The sequence below is a fragment of the Falco peregrinus genome, chromosome 1, assembly GCF_023634155.1.
Source record: "Falco peregrinus isolate bFalPer1 chromosome 1, bFalPer1.pri, whole genome shotgun sequence".
Lineage (NCBI taxonomy): Eukaryota > Metazoa > Chordata > Aves > Falconiformes > Falconidae > Falco > Falco peregrinus.
Genome location: NC_073721.1, coordinates 45,963,380 through 45,984,111, shown reverse-complemented (window position 1 = coordinate 45,984,111; position 20,732 = coordinate 45,963,380). Strand labels below are relative to the sequence as shown.

The window sequence follows — 20,732 nt, the reverse complement described above, 5'->3', positions numbered from 1 at the left end:
AGCAAGTGCAACAAAGGGGCATGAAGAGTCTGTTCCTGAGGAGGAGATGAAAAGCTTGGTTTGTGAAGCCAGGCTGGAAGGGGGGTGATTAATCTTTATAAATTAAACAGCAGAGTAAATGCTGGGGATGAAGGGCTCCTTAAAGAGCAACGATAGCCCAGGAACAGAGCTGTATAGACAACTGTGAGCAGATTTGGCTTGGGGTTAGAATGTCCTGAACAGCAGGAGTCAAGTCACATAAACCTGTCAATGGGAGCCCTGGTGAGAGGACACAGTATTGTTTTCAAACATTTATTAAAGGGATAGAGGTGATGTCTGGAGACAGGGCAGGTGGGACAAGGTGAGCTGTACCTTCCTCTTCTAAAGAGTGCTGTGAAAAGTACATGCATGCATTCCAAAAAAAACCAAATCAAAGATTTGTCATAACTCAGATGTTTAACTTTTGTACAAGAGATAACCAATTTTAGATGGATGTTTGTTGATGTCAAGAAATACCGGGTTTTTTCCTCCTTGAGGAGGCCACAATCCAAATGGTCTCTGTACATTGGGACTTAGAGAACAGCTGTAGCTGACTCCAAAGATCATTTTATTGGCTCTTGCAGGCTTTTATCTGATCTTCTGCTTCGATTGTTACATTAACATTATTACCATATCATAAAAGATGCAAAAGGGCCCGTGCAGGCGGTGCCCTGTGGGCCCAGTGCCTGGAGCCCAGCAGTTTGCCTCGGGGCTGATGGGCAGCAGCACCAGACCTTCTCCCACAGGTCGCCTCCTTTTCCTATTAATCCTTCCAAAACCTTCACTGGGATCAGTGTTGGCTCAGGGATGTTCATGCAGCTCTGCCACATGAACACATGTCCACAAACAGGCACTCCATCAGCCACTTCTCTTCCTTTCCCAAGAAGATCAGCCACCCTTTGTGTAAGGAACTTGCTATTTCTGTGCCCAGCTCCCTGCCTCTTGGGAGAATCAGCCTTTAACTGCTATCACATATCCTGCAAGTGCTCCTTGCTCTAATTAAGCAATAATTAATGGCTCCAAAGTACTAGGTGGATTCCCAATTTCTCTGCACTATACAATAAGTATCAAGTCTGTTTTTTTGCTTTTCAATTTCAATTAAAAAAGCTAATATTCCCTTTTAGTGTCCTTGTGTCTACAGCCATAGCACTCATCAGACACTACTGTTACAGCAGCATTTCACTTATTCCTCACATGAAATAACAGTTACAAAAATCTCTCCTTCATTTATTTTCTTCTTTTCCCCCTATTACAAGCTCCATGCCTAAACTTGAATAAGAAAACTGTTTTCAGAGATACTGCAACCACAGGTGACAACCCTATCTGAAGCCCACTGCACACACCTTGCTCCATCACGCTGTACTCACTCGGTCCTCTGCTCAGTTCTTGCAGCAAGGTCAAATTAAGGTGGTTTTTGTGTTGCATAGAAAATACTATTTTTAATCACACTTTGCATTTTCTTAATGATTCCTAAAAATACAAGGCTTCCGATTGAGGGAACAGCTCATTATTTCAGGGGGTCTGTAGTGTATGGGCTGTACTTTATTGCAATCCCAACACTTTGTTTTTGGCAGGGACAACATGTAGAGCCTTTAAATGAGCATTCTTTCCTTGGTCAATTTTTTACATCTGTTTAGGACAAGGCAGGAGGAAGGGGAAGCCCGACCAGCTGACAGCACCTTTAACACTACCCAACAAGTCTACCACAGGAGTGAAAACCCACAATGCTGTCCTGCCCTGGGGCACGTGACACTTCCTGTTGGTCTCCCTGCTCCTCTTCTCCCTCCAGCCCAGGATCTCCGTGAACACTGATGGAGTAGCACTGGCTGTCAGTAGTAAAGACTACCCCTGCTCCCAGGCAAATCTTTACAAATTATGTTCTCCAGGTCACCCCTGCAGAGCTTAGGGCAGCCCTGTTGAGAGAAACATCCATCGGGACTGACCCAGAGGCACCAACTGTGGCTCAGCCACACACCCCTGGGCAGAAACCAGAGCTCCCTGGAAAAATACAGGCTCCACGCTCGGTTTTGTTGGCCCTTCCAAGTGGCCATTACAAATTGCAAACCACTGAGGGGCAATGCAGCTCCCAGGACATTCTCTTCCCTGAAGAGCAAGGTCTAAAGCTGTTCTGGTCTTCACACTCTGCAGGGCTTGGCATGGATAGTTCCAACTGGTGACTCTCCTTGGGTTGCTGGAACACATGGCTTTCACTGTAGCCCCATTACTCTTTGTGTCTCAAGTGCATCTACTTCTAGGCAATTCGAGGCAGGTCTATTTCTAGAAACTATTGTCCAAGTGGGTTGGAAAAATCTCCGCTCATGTGGGCTGGTGGGAACCCTGCAATAGGTTGATACAGTCCATATGTTTCTGCTGAGCTGGTAAGCACTAATATGTTATTTCAGAAAATGGTAGTTATTAGCTTTTACCATAGAAAACTTGCCTTTGTGGGACTCTATTTTTATCACTTCACATTACCACTACTTCTACCACTAATTTATTGACTAGGCTAGGAAAAATGTTGTTCCCCGAATTGTAACTGTTATGATGCCAACACTGAGTTCATCATGGCTCCAGCAGTCTCTTAACATGGAATTACTGTGCCCCATTCTGACTGGATATTGCCTATAAAACAGCACAGGCAGCTGAACTAAGTAAACAGTGAAGGTGACTGGCTAGTCAATGGTTTTCAAAGAAAACAAAAGGGCTCAGTTTGCCTGAGGCTTTCATTTGGGCAGTTGTGAGAGTTCACCATATTTACTAAAAACATCCCAGCAATGGCTGAGGCTTTAATGGAAGTGACAATGAATTCTAAAAATTCCCCAAAATTTTGGCTCTAAAGATTACTCTGACTTAAAAGTCCCTTAATTACTATTTTCTACTCAGTCATTTGAAAACATTTCATTCACTGATGTCAGGAAGCAGACCATGAGCTGCCAGTCTCCCACCGTCCCCAGCTCAGTCCCTGGCCACAGGCACTGCCCAGGCTGGAAATCCTCCAAGCAAACTGGTAGCTGCTGGCAGGTATCAAGCAGGGAGACGATCTTTTTGAAAAGTGCACAACAGAAAACTGGAAACACATCTTAACTAAAGCTAAAACTTGACTTACTTGTTTGCAAAGAAGACATCAGTGTTACTCATGATGACACAGGGTATCAGTCTCCTTCGCCTTCTCAAAGTCTGATCTCTAGTCATCTGTATAAGAAAGACAGCTGTACCTGCAGAGAGCTGTTAGTCCATCCTGACAGAGTCACAGGGTCTGAATGACCAGCAGAAGGAGCTACTCTCGTGGCTGATTTAAAGGGTCTCTGGGCAGCCAAACACAGCTGGTGCTAATCCTGCACTTAACATCATCACTACCAGGTGCTCATACTTTCTGCTCGCTACAGCAAAGGAGTTAGGAATGATGTGGATACAGCTCACGCTCACTGGACCCGGGTCTGTGTGTGCAGGAGGTGAGTGGTAGCCCATCACGCTCTGAGCTGGTCCCACATGCCTGTGCGATGCTCCGCAGGATGCCCATGGCTCAGGCAGCGTGTGCCTGTGCTAGAAGCGAACCCCAGCTGCGGGCTGCAGCAGCTCCTCAGCCCCAGGGTGGCATCACCCATGCCAGGGTCAGGGGAGGTGGTTGAGCTGGGCACAGCATGTCCGACCCACACGTACTGCGGGGGGGGGAACGGCAGCATGGCCAAAGGCCAATGGGAGAGCTCGGTGATATGGGTTTGGACTCCTGCATGGGCTGGGGGCTGCAGTCAATGTCTGTGAGTCCCCAGGGAAGCCTGGCAAGCCAGCCTGCCGCCTCTTCCCAAGCTTTCCAGTGGAGATCAGCACAGATCTGATGCATAGGGTGGGAAAGAAGTTGTTTCTCTCTCGCTTTGATGTCCCCCCAGGAGCTGTGAGCTCTTTGCCCAAGGTCAGAGAGGACAACGGTGGGAGATGGGAGTTGTGTACATCACCACTTTCCTATTCCGCTCTTCTCAAGGCTTTGTACTGCGTTCCCAAATGGAATGACACTACTTCACGTGTGGTGTGAGCCACTGCTGGCTCCCGTTCAAGGAACAGCCTGTTGCCTCCTTCTGCTGGCTTCACAGCATACGCCTGATGCATGGAGAGCCTAAATGGGGAACAACCACCAGCAATCATGCTCAGCACAGCACTGTGTTGGGTCTTTTGTCTTCCGGTTGCTCTCCTGTAGAGCATTAGATCAAATTCTCATGGACAATTAGAACCGGGAGAATATTAACAAAGGAGAAAATTATGCATTGAACATTTTGCTTGCAAAATTCACTGAATAAATTATTCAGATTTAATGTAGAAGAATAATGGAGGAAATAATTGAATAATGAAATATCATAAAATTAATGGACTATTCTATTAATAATTTTACATCTTGGTCTAATACAATAGAATGGGAACAAGAAAAAAAGAAAGAAAATTTGGGTGTGTTTTGATGAAAACAGCAATAGGTCTGTTTACGAAACTGCATGCAGCTTCGTAAACATTCATTAATTTATCATGACTCCTGTGATGCATGGTGCCTTCGCTGAGCGCTGAGCGTCCACGTGCAAATCTCAAAATTCCACCCCTGTAATGACACCAAAAAAATTGAAACAATCACCCAAATTTGGCCTGACACCCCCACACACACACACCTCCATCCCTACATGTTACCCAGTGATTTTTTAGGGCAATCTTGTGACCTTTCAAAGTCAGCTTGCCATGGGATTTGGGATTGCACCAGTAAACCCTCAGGAAGGTGTGAAGCTGCCAGAGCTGCTGCCTGCCCTTGGGTGGCAGGGATATGGAAACCACCCGCAGCAGGCGCTGGGGAAGCCAACAGGGAATTTGGATTATTTGCAAAGATCCACAGGTGAGATGAACCCCACCTTAGGAAGACTCAAGGTCTTAGGAAGACCCTTCAGGAACTGCAGCAACTCGAGGGTGGGAGTGTGACCACCCAACTGCTTGTCCCTTTGATGGGTCCTGGGCACCCACATCGTTTTATTTTGCCCAGTAAGGGAGCACAGACGCTTCGTTTCACATCATTTACCCCAGAGCACACGGGGCTGAGGGGGTCTTGTCCCTGCATGCAGCGGAGGGCAGTCTTGCTGCAGACCCATGTAGCAAGGCTTACATTTCTTTTCATTAGTTACCATAACTGATGAACCCACAGAGGGTCAGTATGTTCTTTAGCAATTAACTGAGCTCCAGAGACTGTAATTTGTCTTGTTCCTGTTACAGCACCAAATGAATTTTGCTGTGTTTAATAATCATTCTAAAAGCAGATCACAGAGCCAGGAGGGAGGGAGAGAGATTGTATCAATCATTTGTTTCCTAACTCTTTCAAGGAATTTCCTACTGTGTTTAATTTCTTGCTGGTAAGTCCTACACGAGCCTCGGGAAGGCGGGCACTGCTATTATTATTCATTTTTTAATCATCAGAGGAAACTATTTAGCTGGTCTAGAAAATTAACATGCTCCCAAATTCAGGAGGAGCCAACAATTGGGAAAATGCAATTTTCACGGACACTGTCATATTAATCTAAATAGTATCATTCAGGGCAGCTTCATTTATGGATTTTTGGAGGAAATTTAGCTAAAGCCCTTGGATCCCGGCTGCAGAGAATCACTTTTGGGCTATGGGACTGGGCCATTATCCCACTTTGCAAATGAGGTGGCGAGAGGGGAATGGGCTTGCCCAGACTACACAAGAGATCCTGTAGCCTCCCTAATTCTGGTCTAGGACCCAACGGCTCCCAGGGTGAGAGCACAAGCTCTGCTGGTGCGGTACTGCACCTCTGTCCTGTCTGAGCTGGGCGAGGAGGGATATTAGAAAGAGCCATGGAGAAGCAGCTTGCTAAATGGAAAGCAGACTAGAATTTGCTCTGATTAAAGAGGAAAAAAAAAAAAAACCCAAAAAAACCAAAAGAAAAGAAAATTATCATTTGCCCTCAAAACCGACTCAGCCTGAAGCAAGAGTCAAAAATCAGTGTAGTGCAGATTTAAGATTAGTGCAGCAAATCTTCCATATTCTCTGGGAAAAGGCTGCTTGTACCTCATCCTCCTGAACTCATCTGCTGGTACCGCTCTGAGGTCCTGGGCTCAGAGGAAAACAGCTTCAGACAGGTCCTCTGGAAAAAAAGTACCTGCCTTCAGCCTTGCCCATGCTTTTCAGTCTTCCCTTTCCAGTAACCAGGCGATGCCCTCTCGCAGCACCACACCTTGGAACTGGCATGGCAAAGAAAACCAACACACACACCCCAACCTCTGGATGCCCATTGGTACTTGCCCTCCAAACACCCTGGAGGACACTGCCCTGCCAAATGGGGTATCAGTATCGGCAGAGGGTCATGAATGACTCAAAGCATTGCTCCTGAGGACTTCTACTCTGAGCCAGGTGCCTTCAGGACTGGCAATATACCCACCTTCCAACCCAAACCATTTGATGATGATGATGATGATCTCAGTAAAACTCTGAGCAGATCCTGGTGCAGTGCGCTCTGGTTCAGCGACTGCCACCCCAGAGGGCGATGCCTGCTCACAGCCATGCCCTCCCCTGTGCCTAAATGTTTTCTCTGAGGGTACATCCTGGGATCTCAGCCCTGTGCACGGAGCTGCCGCAGCAGTGCGGTGCCTCGGACAGTGGGACTGGCAGGGAAGGCACCCAGAGCTGCCCTGCAGCCACTGCCATCAGCGCACAAGCCACCTTTCCCTTTAGGAAAGCCTTCCCAAATGAGCTGGGCTCTTCTCGGTGCGGGTTTCTCCCCCAGGAGATGATCCGAGTTCCTGCTGCGACACCCTGCAGATGTGACATCCTCTGGTATTGTGTAACCGCCCGGTGACACCCAGTGGGAGACATTGCTCACCTGGTTTTCTTCCCAGGCATCAAGCGTGTGACATAGGAAACAAACAATCCAAAAGGAAGTTTTCCATAAAAGTGCCGAGATCTCAGACCTATTGCAAAAGTTTTAAAAGAACCAGAGTTTTTTGAAAGCATTGGACAACTTTTAAACCTATCCCCTCCCTGTGCCTTCTTGCCATTGGGGTGGCGCAGGCATCACCAGCTCACACCGTGCGGCTGCCCCATGGCGGGCTGCACTGCCCTGAAGGGCTGGGGGTCAGGGTTGGGGTCTCTTTTTCGGAGGTGCACCAGGGCGGGGGTGCAGGCGAGCCAGCCCTGGCGCTGCACTAGAGGGCACTCGTGCCCTGCGGAACCTGGGCTGATGCTTTGCAGAAAGACCGAGGCTCTTCCCAAGGCTGCAGCAGCAGCAGAGCGCCAGCGGGGGATCCAATGCGGGCAACGGGGAACCCCCCCCGCACCCCCCTCCTGCCACTGCCAACATCTCCTGCAGTCTGCAGGTGGATGAAGTGCAGGCGTCCTTGACCTTGAAGGGACAGTCATCTTCAGGAGGGGGTTCCAACAGGGTTAAGAGATTGCTATTGCTTCAGCTGTTCCAAGCTCCCAAATCTGGGGGGGGGGGGGGGGGGCAGGCAAGCGCGGGGTGTGTGTGGGGGGGTGTGTCAAACCGCCGTGTTAACCCTGTTCAGATAGAAATGAGTGGTCACCATGGTCTGCTCAAGAAGAGTTAACGTGGCTGCCCTAAGTGGAAAAGCTGCTTCATCGGCCTTCTGGAGACCTTGGAATGGCCAACAAGCACGTGGGTTGAGGGTGATCCAGTTGATGAAGTCTATTTGGATTTCTAAAGGCTTTTACAAAGTCCTTATCAAAAGTTTTAAGGCAATTGAGAGACCAGAGGAGAAAGGAAGGTCCTGGCATGGACTGGTGGTTGATAGCAGGTGGAGAGGAGGAGGCGGAGGTGACTGGTCAGCTCTTATGGCAGGGAGGTCTCCAGCAGCCCCTGCTGGCTCTCTGCTGGGACCTGGGATGTTCAACACATCGGTGGCCTGGAGAAGGCACTGAGCAGCAAAGTGCCAACATCTGCTGGTGGTAACAATTTTCTCAAAGTAGTAAGGAGAAGAGCAAAACTTGGCTAGCTTTAGGAGGACATCACTGTGTGAACCGGCAATGAAATGGGAGAGGAGAGCTGGTGCAGGCAACTGTAAACTGGTACAACTGGTGACAAATCTAATGGGCTCCAGGCTCTCCACTACCACTTGGGAAGAAGGCAATTTCATGAAAGTACGAAAATCTCTTCCACTGGAGCAGAAGTTCACCCACCATTTCCAGCAGCAGCCAGCACCACATCAAGCCTCTGTGGCAGGAACCAGCACACCTCCCCCGCAACACGCCGTTCTTGCCACACACGTGGTGCCTGATCTTGCATTTACTGCTGAAATCCAGGCCCATGGGGATCAGGTTCTTCGGTGTTATTTCTACTCGCCGTCAGGGTTTAGTTCAGATGATGTGAAATATGCATGGCAAACACGCTCCCGTATCACATCTACCGTACAGCACTGCTCAGCCTTAGACAACAACTTTCCTGACTGCAGCCAGTTTATTTATTGAGGCGGCTGATCCGTCTGGGGTGCTGCTCGGAGCCTGGTGCTGCTGCCTGAAAATTCAGCTTCAATCACCTCTGCCCTGCTCTTCCTTTAGGGATAGAATAACAAATCCTTGTGCTGCCTTAATAAAGAAGAAAAAAGGATCACATATTCATTTTCCCAAGAAGCTGGCAACTATGTTGACTGAATGGCTTCATTATTAACACTTCTGCATTAACTGAGAAAATTTGAGCTTCCCCAGCTGGGCTGCGCTGGCTCCGGGGAGAGGGTTTGGTGCCTGCTTGAATAAGCAACGGGGGTTTGTGCGTACAACAGGCAGGCAGGTCATTTTGGTAGACTAATACATGCAAATTCCTATAGCTGAAGTCAAAACTTTAGGTTTTGACAAAACAAAAGGTCCTGGGCTGGTGTGTGAAGTAGTAGGTAAATATTGAGTTCATGGGCTCAAGTGTTTATCGCTGCTGGGATTTGTAGGGCTGTGGTGGACCTGTTGTTCTTCCACTTCTAAGTCAGAGTGTGATGGAGTCTGGGCATCAGCGAGGTCCAGGGGGGCTGCAAACCAACTTTCTGGGCTTCTCATTAAACCCGCCTGCAGACCTCATTTCCCACGGCTTGGGTGTTTGGAAACACCGGTCTCCTGAGGAGCTCTGCCCGCTCAGGCTGCACGGACATGCATTGTGCTGCGCTGGCACAAACCTACCAATAAGAGATTTAATATGAAAGCCTGCTCAGAGAGGAGAAAAATAAGATTGCTTCAGCTGATAGTCCCAAGAACAGGCCCCCATAGCCGAGCACGGGCTCTGTTTCTCCCTGATATGACGGTTCCTTTCTTCTGATCATTATTTTTCCTTGCTGAAAGCTTAGCTGCCTTACTAAGAGGTCAGTGGCTTCCACCCATCCCCCAAGTCCTGCTCCCTACTTGCTGCCTGCTTTCATAAACCAGCGATTTCTGGGCTTTCTTATCCTTTCAGGCCATTGCAGAAGAGCTCCAAGGACCTTCCTCCAGCCAGCCAGGTGCCTGGTTCTGGTCTTTCTGTAATGGGATGCACATGCATGGGCTGGAGCTGAACCCCTACAGCATGAGCCAGCCTCCTGCCCACATCACTGGCTGTTTCCTGGGACATTTCAGAGTCTATTTTAAGGTGGCAGAAGTCGGGATGGGAAAGGCTGGAGATGAGGTGGGGATCGGAGATGCAGAGACACCACCACCACCATCAGGACTTCCTTTGCTCTGCAGCCACCTTGCAGACTGCACACCTATGTGGGCTTCAGCCTGTGCTTGTGACCTCTCCATTTCCCACCGTGTGCAAAGGGGATGTGTGGAGGTGAGGGGCTGGCTCCATCATGCTCAAAAGGATGCAGGCAGCTGTCAGCAGACTGGTGGTACACCACCGACAACCCAACACCCAAGGCTTCCTTGTTAAGAAGTGCCAGGAGACAGTGTGCCTACCACCCAACTTTGCCCAGCACCACCAGAGCCTTGGCCACCTTTGACCTGATGGGAAGGGAGAAATATTCAGGAGTTTAGCACTTCAGGAGAGTAGACAAGAGTTGCTCCAGCTCCATCACACCAGTTCTCAGGCCAGCAGCAATGTACAGCAGCGAAGACTGGCCGTTACAGAGGACGTGTGAGACAATCCCAGGGGAAGCAACAGGGTCTCTCAGCTCAGATGGTGCCTGCTGAGTCAGGACGTGACCTAGATGTCCAGGTTCCCTTGGTCTGGCCAACCCACCACTGCTCATGGCTGGGTGCCTCTGTCCCGCGCAGTCAGGGCTTCTTTCACCAGGAACAGCAAGACATAGCTCCTTCACAAGAAGGACCAGTTCTCCATCTAGTCACCTGGGTAGGAGGAAGGGAGTCCTTGGAGAGAAGAAAGGCACAGGACTAAGCCAAGGGGGGGTGACAGTCCCTGGGGCCAGGCTGGCAGAGGACCACTGATGGCACTGCTGCTATGTCAGCATGGAGAGCTCTGACATCTCTGAATGACACCGGAGAAGTGCGAAATGGCATCTCCTTCACAGAGGGGGTCAGCACAAAGGGAGAGGTTGGAGATCCAGCTGTATTTTAATGAACCTGCAAAGCCAGGGTCTGCTGTGTCTGGGCAGGAGTTCTCTCTGCCCCAGCAGCACCAGGACCTCCTGGCTGGCAGGATCCAGCTCACCCAACAAGAAAAGGGGGAGCTTCTAACTTATTTGCATTTAATGAGCAAAGCACACGTACAGCTGCCATCCGTGCAAGACAGACTCCAGCTGCTGGAGCTCAGAGGACTGGAAGAGCAAAACATGCTCCCTTGGCTTTTTTAAACCCGTAAGAGGGAAACTGGATTCAGTGTCTTTCTTCCTTTGAAGCCTTATTTCACAGGACAGAAAATGAGAAAATATCTGGAATAAAATAAAGGATTGAGGCACCTGAAACTCAAATGGAAATATTTTAATTACTGTTCAAACAAGTGATTCTATTAAATTAATATAGTACTGGATGCAGTTAGAAGGTGACTGTCCCCCTCTGCCTCATTACAACTCAGAGACAAGCTGCTTTGGCCAAGATGAGCCTGCAGATCTGCCCTCAACCCATATTCCTCCGAGTACATAAAGCAGTGTGCTGTAATGAGGCTGCAGCAGCTGGATGGGGCTCCCCAGCCAGGCAGAGCACCCCAATAACAGCACAAGGGCACGGAGATGGGGACCTGCACAGCACCATGTTCCTGGGGGGTCCATCTGTGGCCCCTCTTTGCCTGACCACACAGCCTGACTCACTCAGCTGGAGGTGCCTTCACCTCCTGCTCTTCTGGGACCTGGCTGTGTCCTCTGAGCTGTCCCCAGCTCGTTGTGTCCTGCTGTAGCATCCAGAAGCTCCTTTGCAGAGCTGAGCTCACCACAGCTTGCTGTGTCCTGCTGTAGCATCCAGAAGCTCCTTTGCAGAGCAAGGCTGGCCTCAGTCTGTGGAAGAGGGGCTGCTGCACGCACAGACTGTCACACTGGAACTTTTAGGCCTTTGGTATGAACACACACCTCCCAGATTCTGCTTTTCCTTAATCACACCACGACAGCATGCTGCAGAAGGAAGCGTGTATGTCCCAACATGCAGCTGACGTATAAAGCCACCCTAGCAGGCAACCCAACAGAAAAGTATCCCTGAGGAAGCTGGAATGGGAACCTGATGATATGATCCCTAAAGCTCCAGCACTTCCCAACTACATGCACCCTCCCAGCCTTTCCAAAGCACGAGAAGCCAAATGCAAAGCCTGGCATGCCAAGCCCCTGTGCTGACTGTAAGGCTTGTGATACCCTCTCCACACTCCTCTGCCCCTGCAGGGGGGCCTTTGGTTCACGCAGCCACCTGGGAGACCTTCTGGAAGGGCTCATCGCCACGTGTGGGTCACGGCTCACCTTGCATAAGCCAACATATGGAATCCCAGCTGTTAGCATGGCCAGCATTTCAGAGCTCTGTCTAAACAGAGATATTAAGATCCCTGCAATTCTATCGCCTTGCCCTTCAAATGGTGGGCAAACACCTCTAAGTACATTGTAATTGATTTAGACACCATCTGTTCTTTGCTTATGTGAAGAGTTATCGATTTCAGGTTAGTCCCTGGAGTGTTTATTTTGTAGATGGCTTGTTGTGAGCTTGGTCGTTCATTCTGCAGTTACTCCGTCCGTTTGCCGATATCTGCACCCACACAGAGAGACATCACAGATCCCCAGGCTGCACCTGCTTCAGAGGAAAACCCTTGCTCTTGGCTTGCGCTGGATAATCCTACCCAAATCGGAAGGACTGCAAGGGCACATCCCAGAGAGCAACATCTGGTCCTCGCCTTTTCACATGAAAAATGCACTGTCTCTTCCCCATAATTTAAGCCTGATGACTTTGAGCAAGACCCATTTAATTTGCTGTCATGCTTTGCTCATTAAATCCCCTGAATTACTTTATTTGCTAACATACTTCTTCTAAATTACTTTATTACTTAACTAAATCTATTTATTTACAACGGATGGCAGAAAAGAAAGACAGCTGCGGCGGTCGTTCCCTTGCTGACAGTCACCCAAACCACAGCGTGATAGTGGCAATGAAAAAGCACTGGATTTTGGGTGCTGCCAGCTCATTGCATAAGCTCTGGACAAAGCAGCTAACGTGTCTCTCAGAAGTACATTTCCCCAAACTTGGGGGCAGATTTTCAGATTACTTAACTATCTCCAGATGCTGCTTGTCCAAAGGAATATAAGCCAGACCCCCTCAAGCACAGATTTAATGGTGTGAACAGCTCAGAGTAAGCTATGGAAAGTCTGGGGTGACTCTTGCAGTACCTTATCTGCTAATTGATGAGATTAACAATGGATTCTGTTTGGAAAACACTGAACCAGAGTTTCAGCTAAACTGAGTTTAGCAATCAGCCAAACAAATGGGGACAAAACAAACACACTTCTAGCTTCTTCATTCCTACCAGTCATTCAGATGTGCTGAAGGTATTTTTTTAGGTCTTTTGTTTTTTAATAGTTTCATTAGAATGGCACAGACCAAGAAGAGAAAACACACTATTCTTTGCAATGCCCTAAAGATAATGAACTTTAATGTGTCTCTAAGAGACACAGAGGGACTTTTGCTCAGTGCAAGACCGGGAGGGAAGCTGTATGCTGTTAGAGGGTCTGGTGGGAAACAGATTTTAGGGACAGCTTCCTGAGGACACTCAGAAGATGGTCCTCCAACTAACCCAGGTCATTCTGGATGAACAATGGTATGCTTAATCCTAGAAAAGCGCCTGCTGCTGGCTTGAGGAAAGATGGTATCTCCAGCAATTGCAACAAGCCAGAGTGGAAGTATTTTTTCAGCAATCAATGGTTCCAGATCTGCTTGGTGTCCAGGAAGGAGCTAAGGGTCCATAATGGGGCTTAGTGAATTATACCCTCAGCCACGGTATATATGAGTCCTGGACCCTTTCTTTTCTATTCAGCCCTGGCAGACCCAGTGTTGACGCAAGCTCAGCACACTCAGCTCATGCATCTTTTCCGCTGCAGGTAAGAAGTTGTCTCTTACCCTCCTGATCGGCACCAGGATTGCTCAGGCAGGAATCTACATGCAGCAGCGAGTGAACCCTCACCAGGCCACAACAAAGAATGGTGTTTTTTCTGGTGGTCTCATGACGTAGTTTGGGTCAAACAAATTCCTGTTGTCATGTCCACCTATTTTGTCTCTGAAGTGTGTGCTCCTGCTGCCCACCATCAGCTGGGTCTGAGCCCTTGCACTCCAGACAATAGCACTGGCATTCCAATGAGATTTTTACGGCACACATTTTTAAATCTCCTCTTGAAATTGCATTCATTTTGCAAATTTACCATGCAGGGCTGTTACAGCTACAGTGCTTACAGTCTGGAGTGAATGTCCTGGAAATTAAATGGTGGGAGAGATCCTTATCGTCGGGCAGCTGGACGTGTACAGCATCACTCCTAGCACACCTAGTGTAAATCTCACAGCACCTTACAATATGTGGCTCTGTGTTAGACCATCTGTGCTGGTTTCCTCCTTTATATTAGGTATTGTAGAGCAGCAACACGAAGGTCATCAGTGCAAGTGGGAGACTTTGCCGCTGCCTTCAGCTTCACCCCTCTGGGTTTTACAGGAGCAGGTCTCCAGTCACAGGGCCAAGAATTTTCTGCAGTACCCCAGGATTGCTGAGCTCTTCACCCCCTTCTTGCTCTCATTTCTTACTAGCTTATATCCAGCCAAACCCAGGGCAATTTGCAGGAAAGCAGGCAGTTTGTCAGATCCAGCCAGACGAGGCTCTAGCACTGAGCATGCCTTCCTGCCCTTTAGTGATTTGCATTTGTTGCATTACCAGTATTTACAGTTTTTCCGCAGAGCTGTGATGAGTATTTGAACTGTCAGTGGTGCTGTGCCTTCCCAAACCTCTCACCTGAGCCTTTGCAAGCCGAGATTTTGGAGAAGAGTTAAATGAGGAGCAAGCACCAATGCTGCCAGGGCCAGCCTGGGGGGTTTACCAGGCTCTGGTTTGTATGGTTTGCACTGCTGGGTCTGATTTGTGACACAGCAAAACGGCAGTGGAAATATTTGCTTTTTTGCTGACTGAAATACTGTGATTTATGGTGCTGAAGCAGTACAGCCTGTGCCTCTGCTTCTGCGGGAGTAGTGACTTACAGCAGAACAGAATTGTTTATCCCTATTTTTATGCATTTAGATTATTAACCTATCCCAGCAATTACTGCGTGAGGACCCGTGATACACTGCATCCCTTATCCTGGGGATGGGAAATTACTTTTATTTCTTCTATTATGGTTAACATGTCGATCAGCACGGAGATTTACTCAGTGAACTGAAGTAATTCCTTTTCTGCAGCCAACACGAGTGCTGGGGGTTTCGCCATGGCTCAGAAATGGTTAAACTCCTGCAGCTTAGCAGCTCATCTGTAATTAAGGGTCTCTATCTATAAAACTTCCTCCTCTATTATGGGCTGTTCTGCTGACAGGTGCTAATGGCTGCCATTAGCTGAGGGTTTGTTCCCAGACAATGACAGAGCTGGTGGCTCTGCCAACCCCTCCAGGGACCAGGGGACCATCAGGCCCCTTGTGTGATGGGCACCAGCCACCCCCACAGCCCCCCCCCCCCCCCAGGAGCTGTGGCCCTGGGCTAGTGGCAGGGCTTGGGGTGCCCATGGCAGAGTAGGTTGGTGGCTTGCACCGATGAAATACAGATTGTGAGCTAGAGCACAAACCCCCATGCCTCTAGGGGACTGGAAGTGACCAAGACGAAACCAAGAAAAAACAATCCCTCCATGTTTCACAACTGTTCTGGAAAATTCTTGGAAAGGCACTTTGACTTGTGCCTGCAATCCTCCTTAGGCCTGCACAGCACTAGCAGCTACACTTTGTTCTCTGAACAAGCTGGATTTTGCTCTTTGCTGGTCAGAAGGGGGTCAAGGGTAAAATTTCGACCAACTTTATACTCCAAGGGGGACTCCAGGGAGAAGTTACAGCAGCCTAAAGAGGGACAGCCGCATTCCAGAAATAATTCTTGTTCTCCCAACACAGGGAACAAAATGGGCACCCTCAAAGCAAGATGTTTATTCCAAACATCATTTAATTTTTTTCCAGAGCATGAAGCAATTCTTACTGGTTTCCAAGAAAACTTTACAAGGGTACTTTAAAGGAAGCCAGCAACTTTAAGGTAATGGTTATCCCTGGGCTGCTTACAAGCACAAGTAGGCAAGGAGAGCCTGAGAGAGTCAATCCAGACTTCACGGTTCATTTTAAGGCCAGAAGGAACCCCACGCTATGCAACACTGTATTAACCTTTTAAGCTTTCACTTATCTAGCTTCATCTTCCCACTGTTAGAATGATTTTTAAAAAGAAATAATCTTTCAAGTATGGCTACAAAAGCAATAGCAAAATACATTTTTCCTTCTCCAAGCATCAGATCAAATGTACTGTTGAAATTTGCCAAGTTGCTTATAACTGATAGTATGCAGTTTATTAGCTTTTGGTAGAATCATTAGCAGGGTCTATACATGTCGTTGAAGGAGTCCATCACATTGTCAAGCCTTTGTTTGTGTGAGGAGGTGGTCCCTCATCCACATCACACAATTTGAAGTGAAAGCTGGGCTCCAGTGGGCTGTTATTGTTGGCTTGCTAGAAATCCAACCTGACATAACCGTTTCTTTTGCTGTGGACAGATAGCCCTGTGAATAATGTCACAAAAGCTCGGTGTTGTTTCAGGATGGATGTTTCCCAGCTATGGAAAACAAACATCTCAGCTTTGGTTTGTTGCTTTATTGCAAGAAATGATGCCCGGTGCTGAGCTTTGACCTTTGCATAGCAGTGGGAGGTCACTGTCCTGTGACTCCCTTTATATGACTTTTGCTCAGAAAATATTTTTGAAGATTGCTAAGATTATCCATGGTTTATGCCAATAAGGCCTAATTTGCCGTACACAAACATTTGCAGCAATTTCCCTGATCTCTGGGTAAAAGCAAAGAACACAGTGGAAGATTTTATTTTCCATGAAAAGCAGAAGCATTTTAACTGTCAAGTTTTGCTTTTCTCATAGGTATAACCAGGACAGCTCCCAGCTTTGCCAAGCAGTCTGGGTCAGAAAGAACAGGCATGCAGACAGGAATCATCTGATATGAGAAACAAGCTAAAATACTTTTTTCTGGTGCTTGGAATCTGCAGTAAGCATTGGGGATCTATCCCTAGACTTGTATTGCCCAGGTGGTCAGCCCATATTTTGCTGCAGATGAACAGGTGAAGCTGAACTGGCAGTACCACTACAGGAAAGTGCAATGCACGCTGCTCCACAGGCAAATAGAGCGTGATGGGATTGACCAGGGGAAAAGTCAATCATGAGAGCTGAAAAAGCCAACTGCATTAGATAAACATCTCAGCATGATAGGGCTTGGCTTGCTGGCATAGAGACATAAAAGAAACACACATTTTATCCCCAAATTGTGCAGCTACATTGTTTCCATATGCCACCCCACTGAGTTCCTCATCCCTCACAGTTGTCAACATCTCGTACCAGGTTCTCTTTATCTTAATTATAAAAACTAAGAGCTGGGCAAGGTGGGCCGCACGTCAGAGCACAAGCAGCCAGCTTCACCAGGACTGCTCCCAGATGAGTGCTGGGCCACCTGGCAGCAGGATGACTTCTGCATCTTGTCCCATAACGAAGATGAAGGACCTATTCCAGAAGAAAAGCAGAATTATGTCAACAGCCCAGTGAAGCATTGTGCTCACATATAATGTATTGGTGCTGGGTTTGAACTGAAGAAGTATCTCATGTAGAAATGCCAGGGGAGAGCTGTGTATCTTCTTGATAATAGCGTTTCTTAGAGTAGAAGACAAATCGTAGCAACATAGCTTAGGTCCAGACAACAGACTGAAAAACAAATCAAAAGATGGTTTCTCATTAGCTTAACTCCCATGGAACAAGAAAATTCAGCCCTAATGACTTTATTAACAGTCATTTCATAATGACCCTGACAAACTTTTCACCAGGACCTGGCTGGAAGGGCTTAAGGGCAAGATGTTTCAGGTCCTTCAGACTCCACCAGCAGAAAGTTCCTTTATCAAGCCTGATGGTAGCAGTGGTGGTCTGCACTGCATGGACCTAGTGAACAGATTAGCATTTATGTCTCATTTAGCAATTATTATTCCTTCTGGTTTTCCTCACTTTTTGCAGCAGCATTTCTATCAGAAGTGCCATCCCAGCACCACAGGAGAGTTTTGCTTTGGTTCACATGGTCTGTGTGGCGAGGCAGATGTTCGTGTGTGCTGCACTACTGATCCTTTCTGCACTGCCACAATACAGCCAGCAATCTCTTACCAGCTGGCAGAGGATTATCGCAGCTTTCCAGCATGGAAAACCTCACTTGTGTAACTGGACGAGATGCCACTGCATCCATGAAGGAGGCAGATTTGCCCCTAGGCTGTGGGAAGTAAGCTGCTTGCAGGAGTGTTGGTGGTAAAAATGGAATAACTTCCAGCCTTGTACCCTCCAGGCACTTCATCTGAGGATGTAGGTGTAGTCGTACCTGGAGCATTGGTCAGAAGGCAAGGTGCAGCCCTCCTGCCAGACCTGGGCAGCCACTCCTTACCCACCAGGACTACTGCAAAACAGGACCATCCCAGGAGAGGCTCCTGGGATGGGCAGGGAGGACAGCAGAGATCAAACAGAAACTGGAATCAGGGGACAGCCTCAGGCTGTGGGGACAGTGCTGTTAGGGCACAGCACCCGCTCTTCTTCTAGGGCTCACTGGTGTCAGAGGCGAAAGCACAGGGGTGGCCGTGGCAGCTCCTGGTGCATTAGCTGACCTGTTTGTGAAGTCAGCAGTAACAACTCCTTTCCAGGGCAGCTCGCAGCATTGCACAGGTTTACCACTGTATCTCAAACATCAAAGTATCTCAGGAAACACCGGCTTTGAGAAATGCAGCTGCAGCAGTTTCACTCAGGAAAGCAGCGAGACAGCTTCTCCAGCACCAGCAAGCCTTTTGCATTCACACCACCCCATCACTGCCCATTACCAGAAGCATTTACTTCTCATCAAAGTGCTTCCAGCATCAGTATGCATTTAAACCATATTATTTTTCAAATCAGGGTCTGAAAACAGCCTGTACCAAATTGTTTCCCCTATTTCCTTCTGCCAGCCAGTGTCTCTCATGGCTCAGCCATGTGTTCTCAGGCTACAAGCCCAGCTGCTCTTGTAAACCATGTTCCAAGCACATGTTCTTGCATGGGATGTTCATTACTATTTTCAGAACTATTTTATTGGTATATGTCCTCACCGCATGCCCCCAAAGGGCTGCTTTCAGCAGGATTTGTACAAAGTTGCTTGATTGGCTTCAAGCTTCTTTGTGAGTTTACCCAATGCCAAGCACAGGCAGCAAACCCATGCCAGGTAATTCATCATTTGTCCTTAAATACTGCGTCCCGAATCATGCTTTTAGCTTGTCAGATAAAGGCTTGAGAAATGCTTTTCAGACCACCTAATGAGGGTTTGTGTTTTGCTACAGTTGGGAGAATGGATGGTCTTAATTTCCGACTTCTTCCAAAGAGACCAATTTTCTTCCACAAAAAGACCAGGAATAATAGATATAATGTGGCTTATTCTGAGTCACTCTTTAACCATTTGTACTGACGTTTTCTCTTTGTGCATCTTCTGACTAAGACCCTGAAACTCAGAGTCCTCTTTGGCTGCTGCTGGATGTTTTCCCCCGCCGTGAGGCAATTCTGTGCCTGAGGGTTTCACGCACAACCAGCAGCCTCTCCCAGACTTTCTGCAGGCTGACAGGCTCTCCGTAAATATTGCCCTCAAATCTGAAGTGCTCCAGGCTGGGCTTTTCTACCTTAGCTCTGCAGGACTTGCCTACTTGATGTGAAGAAGCCAAGGCATCGTGTGCAAGGGGCTCTGCAGGGAAAGAGCTTGTTTTCTTCTGTGCCTGGAAATCATCTAAGTGACAGCCCAGTGCACAACACTAAGGGGGAGGCTCTATATGAGGTTTCCCCATCCGCCTGGCATTGCCATATTTAGCGCTTTTACACAAATATTCAAAGGTATACATAAATATAAGCAAAAAATATATGACAGGGTTTCTCATTGTCCAGCATCTGGTCAAATGATAAACATGATGTTCTGTTCCACTCCTCTGCTTCTTGCTCTCTCCACATCCACCCCACCTTTACCACTTCTCATCCCGAGCTGGAAACTTAGGCTGTGCAGGGTGGGCAGTCACATGGAGCATCATATCCAGTGTGTTTCCTTGAAGTGGCATCCTGAGGGCTTACCGAAGGAGCTAATAATACTGGGTTTCATTGATAAAGCATGAGGGAAGGAAGGAAAAAAAAAAAAAAAAAAAAGCTGATGGATGCTCCCCTCCTGCTGACTGTGCAGTCGCCAATTCTTGGAGCAGTGCAATCTAGCAGAGTAGGTTTTGGGTCACTCCAGAATTAACAAAGAAAATTATTGTATGTAATGTTTACATAGGAAAAAGTACCCAAAGCTCAGAGGCTCCATAGCTCAGGGGTTAGAGCACTGGTCTAGTAAACCAGGGGTCGTGAGTTCAAATCTCACTGGAGCCTGAGGGGTGGCTCTGCACCTCCTGTAAAGACTCACAGCTTTATCTTCCTGTTTTTTACCAAAATGTTGCTGGCACCATTTTTTGGAGCATCCACCCCCAGCCTAGGTGAAACAGAAGCATCATATAGTGCCTATACCAAATAACAGGCAACAAGAAGCAGAGAAAAATAGCAATGGTCAGACCTAAACCCCAAAAAAAATACCTCAACATATTTTTGAAGTACAGCAATCGGAGATAGGAAATACCTAATAATGGGTTTTAAAGCTTTCTGAACCCTGTAGGCATTGTGAAGGTCATTGATGAGCAAATCTGAAATTTCTGCTAGATATTTACAGGTTCATCTCTTCATACTTCAGCAGGACAATCAAATTATGTCTCCAGAGCTCAGTAATTGCAGAGCTGGCAGAAAAAACTATAAATACAGTTTGTGGAGGAATAGAAAATTGGTCTTCATAACTCTGCTGGCAGGGTTGGAAAGTTACCATTTTCAAGAAAAAAAGGAAGAGCTAGGAATTAACCTATTTTGCATCTTCAGTTCAATGAATTGCAGGCCAGATTTATGAGACTTCATACTCTGCCTTTGCACATGTCGTGTTCCTTTGCTTATTTCCAAATAGACTTTTTATTTCGTTCTATCCAAACAATCCAAACCAGTGGTGTAAAAGGA

At 47.7% G+C, this 20,732-nt stretch overlaps 1 non-coding gene across 1 annotated transcript; it reads left to right on the top strand.

Annotated features, from left to right (window-relative positions):
• The first annotated feature begins 19,993 nt into the window (after positions 1-19,993).
• TRNAT-AGU (transfer RNA threonine (anticodon AGU)) lies at positions 19,994-20,066 on the top strand. The gene has a single exon. It is a non-coding gene; the product is annotated as a tRNA-Thr (tRNA).
• Positions 20,067-20,732: the final 666 nt, after the last annotated feature.